Consider the following 8,363-nt stretch of genomic DNA (forward strand, 5'->3'; position numbering starts at 1 on the left):
CTCTCTCTCTCTCTCTCTCTCTCTCTCTCTCTCTCTCTCTCTCTCTCTCTCTCTCTCTCTCTCTCTCTCTCCTCAGAATCTACACAGTAAGCAGTAGAAAGTTAAGTACATTGTAAAGGAGGGGAATAAGAGGGGCAGGCCAGGCCAGACCAGGGCTAATGGGGGAAGGGAGGAGGCAAGAAGGAGCAGGCCCTCTCCAGAGGTACATTTTGTACTTTTTACCTTGTGTAGTAGTAACTTGAAGTGTTTGAACTTTTTTTTTTTTTTTTGAAAGGGAGGGAGCAGGAAGGGTAATCTACCTAGTGGCCAGGCCTGAAAGGGCTTTGGAAAGATCATTCAATTTAATTCAATAAACATTTGTCAAAGACCTTCTGAAGAAAAGATCTTAGGTGCTTTGCCCTTTAGAATATCTAGCTTCCTTCAAGGCCATCTCCTTTAAAAGGCCTTATCATTATTCTCTCTACTAGTAGGTCCCCCATCCTAGAAACTTTGGGGTATATTTTATATGTACTTACCTGTGTATATATATTCTTCCCTTCTTTAGGGGAGGGATCTTTCTGTTTTGTTTGTTTTTTAGTCTTTTCATCCTTAAGCCTGGGACTTCAGGGGTCCAACTTGTGATTTCATGGGTATATAGGGCCTCCCAGTAAGGAAACTCAATCTCTCAGTCCAATTCTCTGAAATGTACAGTCTTAGAGAGTTGCACTGGGAGGTGAATTGACTTACCCAGGGTCACACAGCTTAGTCTGTGTCAGAGGCAGGGTTTAAACCAAGGACTTATTGGTAAGTCCACAAACAAATAACATAAACAAAATATAAACATAATGTCCATAAACAAATGTTTTTTGAATGAATGAATGATTAAATGAATGAGATCCATTCCTAGGGTACAAAAATGGGGGGGGGGAGAGGCTCTATCCCTGGATTCAAGATGTTTACGTTCTGTTCTAAAGGGGCTAAATAAAGGGATACAACAAATACAAAATTGAGTGTGGTGGGGGCAAAGGAGAACTCGGACAAGATGCTCCAGGAAAATATGAGGAATGAGGGCGCTTTCTATTTGGGTGGAGAAGTGGGACAGAAGGATCAGAGGATGTAGGTGCAAAGGACAAAAGTGGGTCTCCTCAGGACAAAAGCCCGGGGAGGTCGGAACCAGACATTCCTCCCCCAGAAGTCTGTCTTGATGAGCCCTTTTGTCCTAGCCCTGGAGGTGGAGGTGCCAAGCACCAGAAAACGTCCCACTAGTACAGCATATCTCGTTTGCCAGAATGGAGAGCTAGTGAGGCGTGTTTAAACATTAGTCTTATTTCACAGACTCACAGAAACTTACCTCCCAGGTGGGATAGAGGGAGACAGAGAATTTCTGCAGCTCCCCGAGGGCCAGGCGAGACTGGAGACGCGGGGCGGCCCCTAGTTGAGCCAAGAAGGAGGTGCCGGGGGCCGAGGGAGGCGGGCTTAGAGGGTTGGCTGCAGGCGGCGAAGGGGAGGGCCTGGCTCGCGTCACCGGGCAGCACCTTCCCCTAGCGGAAGTGTCGCCGGTCCCCCTCCCCTCCTCCCAGCCTGCCGGCTTCCCCTCTTCCCTCCCTTGCCTTTCCCGGGTTACCCCTCCTGGCTTGCCGGGTCCTCGGTACCCATTCGGCTAAGGTCTCCGCACCCTGTGGGGAGGAGAGAGGGGCGTCTGCACCCTCCTGCGTGTGTCCGTCTGTCTCTGAGTCTGCCTCTCCCTCTTTCACCCTTCCTACTTCTCTCTCTGCGGCTTGGGCTGGAGCAGCCTCCGGGGAGACCCGCAGGTAAAGTCTCCGCCACTCATCGGCCCACGTGTGGTGCTACGGGTCGGGGGCCTGAGGGAAAGGAGGATAGGTAGGGATCACGTTCGTTCATTTGGTCGATTTCTTCCCCAATAACGTAAAAGCCGAAGCGGAGTAGCTGGCTAGGGGAGGAACACTGCTCAGCATCGTGGGATTTTTTATTTATTTATTTTTTTTTTTGAGGAGGCACATTAGAATGTGCAAGGTTTAGGTTTTATTTATTTGTTTTTAATACCCTTGTCCTGCCTGGAACTACAGCTGCTGAACCCGCTGCTGCCTCTGTGGATCGGAAGGGGGATGCTAAGGAGGGAGGAGGTGTGAAAAGGGGATCGGCCTGACTGGGTAATTGGAGGGAGGGCCCTGAGGCGGCGGCGCTAGACTGGGTGGCTCCCCACTTCCCTATGTTCCCGGTTCCCGAGGCCCGAGATAGGGGTACCGGAACGACAGCGCCCCGCCAGTCTGCAACCCTTTCATTGAGGATTCAAAATCAATAAAGAATTGATTGAATGAAAAATGTTGGGTTATTATTGATGGTAGGGGCGGGGGTAGTTTTACTTTTTTTTTTTTTTTGGAACTGACCCAGCTTGGGGAGGGGTGAGGGTGTAGGGGAGTCCTAGAGTCCGCGAGGGGCTATGGACTGAGCCTCTACAAACTTCCTCAGTCGTTCACTTTTCCCTGATCCACAGTCTCAGGTGAAGATGTTTGTGACTACTGAGAATTTTTGGAACTGGTGATGGTGTCCCTTCCCCCTCCCCTCCAACTCATTGTTCAGTTTAGGGAGGGAGGGAGGCACCCCCCACACACAACACCCCCCCCATCCCACACACACCCCTGCAGTCCGCTCCTCTTCCCCTCCCCCCGCGGTCTCCCCGGCGCTTTAAATAATGATATTTGCATGCAGGGAGCGATTCATAAATATGTCAGGGAGGGTGAAATATAGGCAACATTTCAAACTTTCTATTTAAAAAACATGAATTATGGCCGCGGAAAATGTGTTCCCATTTAAGGGCGATACGAAGTATTTGGTGTCTCGTCCCCGGGCCCATCCATCACGCAGACAATAAAGAGAGTTTTTCGCCCTGACACCCACGATTTATGGGCGCCCTTCTCTGCCCTCATCACTCAGCCGCCGCGGCCGCCCCCATGACAGGCACCGCGGAGATACCGCCGCCCCCCAGCCCTGCGCAGCTCTGCGCCCCCGCCCCGACCCACGAGGAGCTGCTGCTGCCCGTAGACCCCTGGCCAGACAACAGTCGGCCCGTCTATTTTAAGCTCTCATCTCCTTTGAAAAAAGAAAAAGAAAACATCTCTGCCACTTATTTCGCTACCACCCCGCGGCCTCTCCCTGGGGGAAAGCACCCCTATTTCGGGAAGGAGAGTTGGGCTGTGTTGGGATGAGGGAAAGGGACTTCAGAGGGAAAGGGGGCCTGCCAAGACACTTTTGTGGGACAGAAGGATAGACTGTTCCAGTCTCTTCTGGGAGGCCAGAACTAGGGCGGGGGTAAGGAGTGGGGGGGGGGGGGGGGCGGGCCGAGTATGAGTAAATCGCAGAGAAGGGCACGGCAGGCGGCTTTATTTTCTTAAAACAGATATTTCTCGCTTTTCCTCTCCAGGACTCTCCACCCCGGAGAGGCTTCAGAACCTGGGTCTTGGGGTTTGGGAAAAGGACATCCATCATCTTGGAGGGTTCGAGCAGAAAGAGGAAGGGAGGGACAAAGTCCGGGAATCGGGTTTGGGAATTTCTCTCCAGAGTACGAGGTAGAGAAGTTCCTTTGCTGTCCTCGATGAAGTTTCTTTCGTTTCGTGTTTCTCTTCAGTAAGAAGACACACAAAGCCATCTCCAAGGCTAGCACAGCGCCTTCTCCCAAGGAGGCAAGAAACTCGGAGAGGTGCACCTCCCAGGCAAATATACCAACTGAAGCTTCTGGGGCGCTGAGGTTATTTCCAACTCTTAGAAAATAGTGCATCCCCCCATATTAAAATATAAATGGATGTTGGTAATAAATGTCTACTTGTAAACATTTTTCCCCTTAAGGACAGAGAAAAGGAAGGAAGCAAAAGAACGGAGAGAAAGAGGAAGCAAGAATGAAGAGAAGGATGCTTGTGAATTTATTCCCTGCCGACTCTACCCTGTGACCCCCGGGGACCAAATCCTTCCCAATGTAACCATCCTGTCCCTCCCTTCCTCCCTCCGCTGCTCCCCCCCCCCACTCCTATCACACACTCCCTACGGACATCTCTCTTCCTGCCCGGACCCTCCCTCCCTCTCCCCTGTCGTACCAACGTCTTCCCTGAAAAAAAAAAAAAAAAGCCCTTCCCCAAACTCGGCTGGAAACTTACGAAGACGAGGAGGCAGGACCAGGGTCTGAAAATTCGGAGAGGGCTTTGCTATTGTTGGGTTTTGTTTTTATTTTTTCCGCTGGGGAGGAAAAGGCTTGATTTCCTTTTCACCAGCACGGACGGACGAAAAAGTCTGCCCGGGATTCCTTGTCCCGCCTCCCTCGAAGGCTAAGGCTCAGCGGGTGCGCTCTGCTCTGCTCTGCGGATGGAGAAATTCTGAGCCCCGCGCCCTGCGCACGACTGCCGGCTGGGAATAGGTCTTTCTTGTACCCGGATCTGGAGAGAAAGCTAGAGAAATAATGCGAGGTCTAGATTTATTCGGACAAATACAGAGCCCACAGTCTAGACTGATACTTTATTTTTTAAACTGACATGGAGAAAGATTAAAGCGGGATTCCTAGGAAAGTATGGAGATATAAAAGAGAGCAACGTAAATATGCACGCAAATGCCCAGATCCAGTACTAATTAGATAACTCCAGGGATCTCGATTCACCTATGGCATACTTGCTCTGAGCGCACATATGTGAGCAGGGCTATATCTTAAAAATCAAGATTATAACTAGATGTAAAAGATAAGAAGCTTCCTAAAGACTCTTTCTACAGTAATTTTGTAGATATAATAAATCTGGACTAGATACACAGTCTTTAAATAGACACTGCCTAGGTTTAACATATCCAGCTATATAGATACTCTCATGATGGCAAGGGTACAATATGTCTAGCTATATAAGTAGCTCTGTAGCAGCAGTGTGCACTATAATAAATCCAGCTCTATAGGTAGCTATGGAAGGCTAGACGTATAATAAATGCAGCTCTATATATAACGATGGGACGCAAGAAATAGAATGCATCTCTGGTTCAAGTCTCAAGTATTCAAAAATGACTGTGAAAGTGTACTTACTCGTAGTCTAGAGTATAATGCATCGGGCCACAGCTTTCTGGGTCTAAGAGACTAGGCATATTATATTCGATATATCGAATAGGTAGTATGAGGAGAGTGTAATTCTACTTGAGAAAAGCTAGCGAGGTGGAGGGCTTTGGGACTGCTGGTCCAGCTAGGAAGGGGAGCGCCTGGGAATTCTGATCTAGTCTGAAAAATGGGGTTTGAAGGTCGGGGTACAGAACTGAGACTCCTCCGACCCTCGCACCCCATTCCTGCTCCCCTCCCAATCAAAAATCCCAGCCAACCACTCCCCACTCTCAGCTAGAGAGTTTAGATTCAGCCTTAGCAGAGGGAAAGGAGCCCAAGTGTTGGGGCCAGGGGCTTTCAAGCATATTTGGATTGGGGGCTGGGAAAGTTGACAAACGAGCAGGTCGGGTTTGTGCTGGTGTCTGAAGGAAATGCTAGAACCCCTAAGGCGACATAAGGAGCACATTTAGCACTGCTTGGGGGAGCTAAGGCCCAGCCGGTAAGTCTCAGTTCTAAATCTTGTATTTATTTTGTAAATGTTAAGTGCTCCTCACTCTTCACATAAGCATCCCTTAGGGCAGAGGAATGGCCAGCTAAAGAGAGAAAACCCGGGGAACTAAAGAGAAACCCCAACAACAACGGCATACCCCACCACGTCAGAGATGTTAATATACTATTAAATAATAATTCAAGAAATACTGCAACACGACTTCCTAGCCTTTCTGCTCTGATCTCCTCTCACACACTACAACTATGACCTTTACTTGGGAAGCTATCGCCCCCCCCCCCAACCATTGCCTTTGAAATATTTGAAATAAATTCCGAAGGGTACACTTAGTGCGTCCCTGAAAAATACAATGAGTTTCCGAATTCGGCTTTCCTGCAAGAGAAAAGCAAGCAATTCGGACTCTGAAAATAATGCATTATCTATGATATATATGACTATGCATACACATATATGAGAGAGCTAGGGAGAAGGATAAATAATTCTCTCGCTCGCAAGTCAGGGAGATGAGAGGAGAGGGGGAAGGCGAGAAAGAAGGCAAAGAAATGGAAAAGAAGAAAGAAGGGGGAAAAGGGAGAAGGGAAAGGAGAGAGGGAAAAAGAAAAAATAGTGAAAGGAGCAAAAAGAGACGAGAAAAGGAAAGCGGCCGGGAGAAAGAGAAAAGGAGAGCCTGCAACTGAGGCGCGCGCCCAGGTAAGGTGGGGGCAGCCAGGTCTCAAGGTCTTGGTGTTTTTCTTTTCTTTCCCTGCACACAACCCTTGGAGTAGAGAGGTAAGCAGTTGAGAGACCCCAGGGCTGCTGATTGAACAGTAAAACAATAGTTTTCAGATCCAAAACCAATCGCCAGGGCTGGACAAATTGGCCAGGGAGTGGGTTGTTTAGGTATGGGCTCCCTCTAGCCTCCTCTTCCTCTTCCTCCCTGGAGGACGCTGGGGGTGAAGAGTGGGAGGGGGGGTGGGGGGGGAAAGGCGCCGGTCCGGGATTTTTTGGGCGCTCTGGGCCAGGGTTTCCAGCTCGCCGGGCCTGACCTGTCAAGCGGATTATCTTAGAGGGAGATTAATAGGGGAGGCGGGCTGCAATAATAATCGTTTTGTTTGATGTGACAACTCTGATAGGCGTTGATTTACTTACAAACTGATAGGCTTTTAATTGAGCGCCTCCATCGAGCCCGAGATGAAAGGGAAGCGGCATTGAAAGGCTGCCCGCCTGCCCTCCAGCCTCAATACTGATTAGCCATCTCGACAGTGAATAGTTCAAGGCGTTTTCAAACTTTTTTTTCCTTCTGCTTCTCTCTCCCCTTCTTCTTCTTCCTCCTCCTCCCCCCCTCCTCAAATATCTGCCAGCCCACTCTTTTTTCTGAGAAAACAAATCATTTCCATTGTGTGCAAATAAAATCGGCTTGACACCCCGGCCAATAGCTGGTGCTGAGGGGGAAGGAGAGTGTGGCCTGAAGCAAGGTAATTAATTTCTCCCCCCACTTCCACCCACAGTTCCCCTCTTGGGCCTCCCTCACGCTTTGGCCTTTTTTGCTAGGTGCGCTAGACTCGAGGACCCTCTTCTGAGTTCATTCCAAATAAAGGGGTGAATCAGCGCACCCCTTTCTTCTCTTTTGTATGTTATTTCCTTAAAAGAAAATACCCCAGAAAATACACATAACAAAGCCCCAACATGATTCAGACCCAGAGAAATATAGAAAGGCACACAGCACAAAGAAACGCACGCTGCAGAGACAAACGGACTCCTACAAAGGTACGTGTTGTTCTCTCTCTCTCTCTCTCTCTCACGCACACACACACGCACACACACACACACGCCGAAGGGCCCAGGTCATGTATTCCACTCCAATTCCTAGTGGAATCAGGGGACCAGGGGACATGGGGGACGAGAGAGGATCCTCATATCTCTGTGGAGTGAGAGATCAGATTCTGTGTTCAACCGAAGGAGCAGGAAGAACTGACTTGAAGATAAAGGCAACGTCCCTCAGAAGGAGAAATGAATGGGGTATGGGTTGGGAAAGGCTCCCTGGAGTTCTCCTAACTCGCGTGACTGCTGCCCCTTCTCTTCTTCAGATCCTCACCACTGTACCTAAGACGCGGTTCTCAACGGTTCTCTCCCCCCTCCCTCCCCTAGTTCCCGGAGAGGCCAGTTCCCCCTCCTTCTTCCCCCTTCCCACAGCTGACTCCTCCTTACGCCCATTAATCTCTCAGCTCCACTAGGGGAGGCTGGACGGAGACTGTGGGACAGGAGAGCTGTCCCTCAGTCCTGGGAGCCCAACAGCTGTTCCAGGCGAAGACACACACAGACACATACAGACTCACTCTCAAAAACACACAGATACAAGCAGACTCTCTTCTTGATCTATTCACATCCTCTTTCTCTCAAACACACACGCACGCACACACACTGACGCACAGGAACAGATACACAAACGGCGATGTACACTCGCGCCGAAATTCACGCACTGTAGTCCAGGCAGGCACTCACAAGCACACGTGATAGAGACACAACTACAACGCGCTACACGCCCTCTCCATTGCCTCAAAACTCTACCTAGGAAATTATCTTGCCTGTAAAGTTTACCAACGGGTTGGACGAGGATAGGAGAGAGAATTAAAAACAGAAAAAGAAAGCAAAAGATTAAAACTCACCACAGAAAGTTGTTGGTACCTGTGTGGTTTCTGTGTGAGTGGGGTGTGTGTGTGTGTGTGTGTGTGTGAGAGAGAGAGAGAGAGAGAGAGAGAGAGAGAGAGAGAGAGAGAGAGAAAGAGAGAGAGAGAGAGAGAGAGAGAGAGAGAGAGA

General features: G+C 49.5%; 1 long non-coding RNA gene across 2 annotated transcripts in view; it reads right to left on the bottom strand.

Annotated features, from left to right (window-relative positions):
• Positions 1-3,354: 3,354 nt before the first annotated feature.
• LOC123232935 overlaps positions 3,355-8,363 on the bottom strand; it is a 7,616-nt gene continuing 2,607 nt past the window's right edge. The window contains exons 1-3 of one of the 2 annotated variants that reach the window (XR_006505333.1): positions 8,213-8,255; positions 4,149-4,436; positions 3,355-3,758 (exon numbers count right to left, since the gene is read on the bottom strand). This is a non-coding gene — a long non-coding RNA (uncharacterized LOC123232935). Of the gene's footprint in view, positions 3,759-4,148; positions 4,437-8,212; positions 8,256-8,363 lie in introns of those variants that run through there. The other variant, XR_006505334.1, reaches the window with a different exon arrangement.

The sequence above is a fragment of the Gracilinanus agilis genome, chromosome 2 (assembly GCF_016433145.1).
Source record: "Gracilinanus agilis isolate LMUSP501 chromosome 2, AgileGrace, whole genome shotgun sequence".
NCBI classification, from domain to species: Eukaryota; Metazoa; Chordata; class Mammalia; order Didelphimorphia; family Didelphidae; genus Gracilinanus; species Gracilinanus agilis.